The sequence below is a fragment of the Zonotrichia leucophrys genome, unplaced genomic scaffold (assembly GCF_028769735.1).
Source record: "Zonotrichia leucophrys gambelii isolate GWCS_2022_RI unplaced genomic scaffold, RI_Zleu_2.0 Scaffold_232_80865, whole genome shotgun sequence".
Lineage (NCBI taxonomy): Eukaryota > Metazoa > Chordata > Aves > Passeriformes > Passerellidae > Zonotrichia > Zonotrichia leucophrys.
Window position 1 is genome coordinate 1,415 of NW_026992437.1, and position 4,846 is coordinate 6,260.

At 51.9% G+C, this 4,846-nt stretch overlaps 1 long non-coding RNA gene across 1 annotated transcript; it reads right to left on the reverse strand.

The window, feature by feature from the left end:
* Positions 1-953: 953 nt before the first annotated feature.
* Positions 954-2,571, reverse strand: LOC135441305 (uncharacterized). Its single transcript, XR_010438461.1, has 2 exons — positions 1,620-2,571; positions 954-1,521 (listed from the first exon to the last, which is right to left on the reverse strand). It is a non-coding gene; the product is annotated as an uncharacterized LOC135441305 (long non-coding RNA).
* Between the last annotated feature and the right edge of the window lie 2,275 nt (positions 2,572-4,846).

A 4,846-nucleotide genomic window follows, 5' to 3' on the forward strand; every position in this document is an offset into this window, starting at 1 on the left:
TATTCACCAGCAAGCTCCTGCTCTGCCTCCCCCAGCACAAATGAGAAGCCAAACAACATCTCAGAATCTCATGCCCAAGAGTGAAGTTACCCAGTCAGCCTCCACAGCTGATGCTGTTACAACCTATTGAAAGTGGCTGAAGTGGAAAAATTGTTCCCCCTCAGAGAAGTTCAGATGGGCGGGGTGGTCAGTGAGACTGGATTTGTAAATGCTCCTTTGACTGCATCCGAAGTTTTAAACTTTAAAAAAGAATTGTGAAATTTAGTGGAAGAGCCAGTCGGAATAGCAAATCAAATTGATCCACTTTTAGCCCTGATATTTATCCATGGGGAGAACTGAACTTCATCTTTAACATCCTATTTTCCCCAGAAGAGCCTTGATTAATAAGAACTGCAAGAATGAAAATTTGGGAGCGAGAAAACCAACCCTGGCCCCCAGGTGACCAAAAAATGCCTTCAGTGGAGCCTGACTGGGACCCTAATATAGAAGAGGGGAGAAGGAATATGAGAGATTACAGTCCATGATGACCAGAGGGATAAAAGAATCAGTGCCTAGAGGGAGTAATACCAGATTAGCCTTTGACAGCAACCAGAAAAAAGACGAGACCCCAGCACCATGGCTTAATGGGCTAGAGGAAAACTTCCAGATTTACTCTAATGTTGACCCAGGTAGCCCAGAAGGCCAATCTCCGGTTCCCTGTGGTCAGGGATGACCCTGAGAATCCCTTTTTCCCAGCCTGGTGTTTTGAAGGAGTCTGAATTCTTCGGCTCTGGTTTCCAAGGTTCTTTATTGTTTCTTATTTATAAAATTTTTTTCTCTGGCCTGCCAGAGGTCAGACAGAGGCAGACTCCCTGCCCCTGGGCTGGTGCCTACATTTTATACTATGAACTATGTGTAGCTTATTTTTCATTATTTTCCAATACCTAAAGACACATAGGAGGGGACTTTCAGTATTAATCAAAACAAATGCACCTTTTATTGTGTTCCCACAGCAGATGCAACAGAAGGATTAGAAAGGAGATAAAGGACAGAGAGAGAGAGAGAAAGGAGGGTTGGGTGAGGGGAATAGCTACCAACAGAGAGATGAAATCCTCGTGGTCCAGCCAATAGTTCTGTCTGATCACGTCGGGGAGAGTCTCAAAGCCTTTGGTTAACTCAGGGCTCTTTTATAATCTACCACTGGGAGGGAGCAGGACGGCACATGGAGGGAACAGTGGAGAATAAACCCATTGGGAACAGGTACAGACAGTCCAGTTCTGAACAGCACAAACCGGTGCCAGCAGTGAGCAGGGCCCGTTGTTTCAGGACTGGTTCCTATGGGAAACATCCCGCTTCCCATGGCAGACATCCCGCTCCAGTCAGGCCAGCACCTCTGGGTTAGAATTTGAAGGGTCTCAGTCTCAGTCCTTGGGGAGCGCTTCAATCTCTGTCCTTGACGGCGGCTGTGAGGCACATGAGGGATCTTTGGACCATCTCTTACAGACTGGCGTCGCAAAACATAAAAACAATTATTCATCTCCCCTTAAAAGAAAATTAACTGAATTATTTTTCTTATTTATAGTATTATTATTCTATATTTGTATTACCAAATTTGAATGTTTATATTAAAAAACCCATACCATTTTAGAAAGCAAAAATTTTATTGGTCATTGGTTCTAAGTAACACGATTCCCTTCATTAATTCACTGTCCAGTGTGGCTCTTGATTTCTCCTTAATGCTAATTAGCCCCATTTTAAATCCTTTTGTAATCCTTTTTATCATTTTCACAGAAAAGGTAAAAAAGGCCACTTTGGGGTCTCTGGTGACATTTCTGGGGCACATTTGTGGCAGTTTGGGGTCTGGAGAGGGAATTCAGAGAGAACTTGAGGGACTGGAGGACACTTGGGGGAGCCGAGTGGGCACTTGGAGGAGCACTCAGGGATTCTGAGGGACAGTTCGGGGTCCGGGGCAGCACTTGGGGGTCCAGGGGGTTCCTTGGAGGTCAGGGAGGGGAATTTGGGGCCCTTCGGGATCCGGGCGGGCCCTTGGGGGGCCCTGACAAGCTTCAATGGGGCGTGGGGTGTGATGGGAGTTGTAGACGCGGGTCTAATGCAGTTTAACATGGCCGCGGAGCATCACGGGAGTCCGAGACGCAGCTGCAATGGCTCTCAGTGGGGCGCAGGGCATGACGGGAGATGAAGTCCCGGCTGGAACAGCACTGGACATGCGCCGCAGAGCATGATGGGAGCCGTAGTCCCGGAAATGGCTCGAACGCTTTGTTTGGGAGTCCGGGAAGGCTCTGGGGGGAGACTCCTGCGTCCAAGCCGCGACTTGAGATCCTCGGGGGAACGTAAGCGGTTCGAGAGAACTTGCGGGGAGTTCGAGGACCTCTAACAAGGTTCTTTAGGGCGGGGGCACGGCAGGAGTTTTAGGCGCAGGACTGTGTTCTGAGGGGCTCTGGGGCCGCGGGGGAGGAGAGGAGATGAATCCCCAGAAGTGGCTGTACCGGGCATCTGTGGGGTCGGGAGCACTCAGGGGATCCGGGGACGCTTTTGGGGGCTCCCGAATGGGCGCTGAGGGGGCAGTGAGGGATCCTGGAGGGTCTGGGGGACACTTAAGGGACAAATGGGGGGCCGATCCCAGTGGTTCTGTGGAGCGCGGGGCATGACGGGCGTTGTAGTCCCGGCTCCAATGGGGCTCAATTGGGCCGCGGGGCATGACGGGAGTTGTGGCTGAGATAGGCACCGTCCCCGAGTCTCCGATCTCTGGCGCTGATTGGCTTCGAGTGATGACGGGCGGGAGCCTCGGCAAATGGGATGTGGCAAAGGCGGGAACAGCCCATCAACTTCTCCAGTCCCCCCCAATACAGCCCAGTTCATCCCCAGTACAGACCAGTGCAATGCCAGTACAGCTCAGTTCATCCCAAGTAGAACCCAGTTCAACCCCAGTACCCCTCCAGTCCCTCCCAGTACAGCCCCGTCCCTCCCAATAACCCTGAGTTTATTCCCAGTCCCTTCCAGTTCCCTCCAGTGTCATTCACAGGATGCCCCAGTGTCCCCAGTCTTCTCCGCAATGGCCCCAGTGTCTCCAGTATGTCCCAGTCCTCCCCAGTGTCACTCCCAGTATGTCCCAGTGTCTCCCACAGCGTTCCCAGTGTTCCCCAGTATGTCCCAGTCCTCCCCAGTGTTTCCAAGGACAGTTTAATGTCTCTCGGTGGCCGTGACAGCCAAACCCAGCAGTGGGGTCAGTGCAGTGCCCATGGCCGCAGCCCCTTGCAGGGGCCCAGTGCAGCTTGGGCTGATGATCCACCCTCACAGCTGGCCCAGGGCAGCTCTGCAGTACCTTTGGTGGCCCCTGGGGCTGGCACACACCTGAGCAGTGTGTCTGTTTGCACTGGGGAAACTCAGCAGTTTGAGATTGCTGCAAAAAGTACAAAAAGGGAAAACCCCTCTCAGGCTGGGTGCAGCCAGCTCTGCAAGCACAGCTGGGCCCAGGGCAGTGAGGACAGACAGGATGGGGCTGGGCAATGTGGAGCAAGGTTGTCCACACTGGGTCAGAGCTCCAGGCACAGCTTCTGTGAGCAGGCCAGAGCTGCTGAGGAGAGACCCTGGGTCAATATCAATCACAGAATGCTGCAATCACCTCTGCTCTAAGGAGAAATTTAATCAAAGACACCCTTTAAAATAGGAATGTATATTTTATTACTGCTCTTTGAAATCTTTCTCCATAATTGGACTAGGAAAACGTTAATGACCCTCTCAGGGCTTTGCTGTTGTTTACATCACACTCAGTCCTTAAAAGTGTCTTGAAAAAACTTCTCAAGAACTCAAAGTTAAATTTAAACTCCAAATTTTCTTGAAGTTTTAATGGCTGCCACTGAGGGACACAACTACCTGCCTCTGCCTGCCCACACAAAGGCTCCTTCTGGGGCCATGCTGCACTACAGCCCTGCCCTGGCAGGGAAATTCCTTTCTGTTTGGGTCCTGTCTGGCTCTCCCTATCTGCCCTTTGCATTAATTCTTTCTTTCTCTGGCTGTACTCTATTGTGCCAAAAGGATCCATATCTATGAAACTTTCCTTCAATCCATCCCAGGTCTCCTCTGCTGTCCTCAGTTTCCACTCCACTGAGCACAGAGCTGCTTTGTCTCTGTACATGAATTTGCTATTTCAGACGGTGTCATTTACTCAGGCCTGAGCTCTAGTCAGGGATAACTCCCAACCTCACATGGACATGTGATTCTACCAGTGTGTTGCTTATATACAGCCACTTAATGTGAATTACAATTCATCCATTTCCATAAAACCCACCCCAAGTTCCCAGATTCAGTCCTTGTTTTCTCTGTCCCTGCACCCTTCAGCCAGATGTCTTCATCTTCTCTTCCAAACATTCCTGCTGGGAAAGCAGCCCCTGCATACCTTATTCCTGTGCTGAAAGTTCACAGGCACAGTAAAAACTGAATGAACCCTTTGGGTATCAGCCCCTGGCTCTGTGTGGGCAGGCAGAGGCAGGCAGGAGGCAGAGCTGTCAGCAAAGGAAGGGCCCAGCCAGGTGGGGCAGCCGGGGGATGCCGACAGCCTGCAGGGACAGAGGCGCAGGGCAGGGACACCGTGGGACAGCCTGGGCTGCACAGGGCACAGGGATGGGCAGCAGCTGCAAGACAGCACTGCCAGAGCCAACTTGAGCAGCACTTTGGCCATGGCTGCTGGGCCTGGGCCTGAGGCAGGAGCAGGAGACAAGTGACCCTTGCAGGGCTGGGGCCTCATTGCCTCCTTGTCCCAGCTCAGCAGCCTGGCAGGGGCCGCCCCATGCTCCTGCCCTTGCCATTGCACATCCCCACATGCCAGTGCCCATCCCGGGAAGAGCCC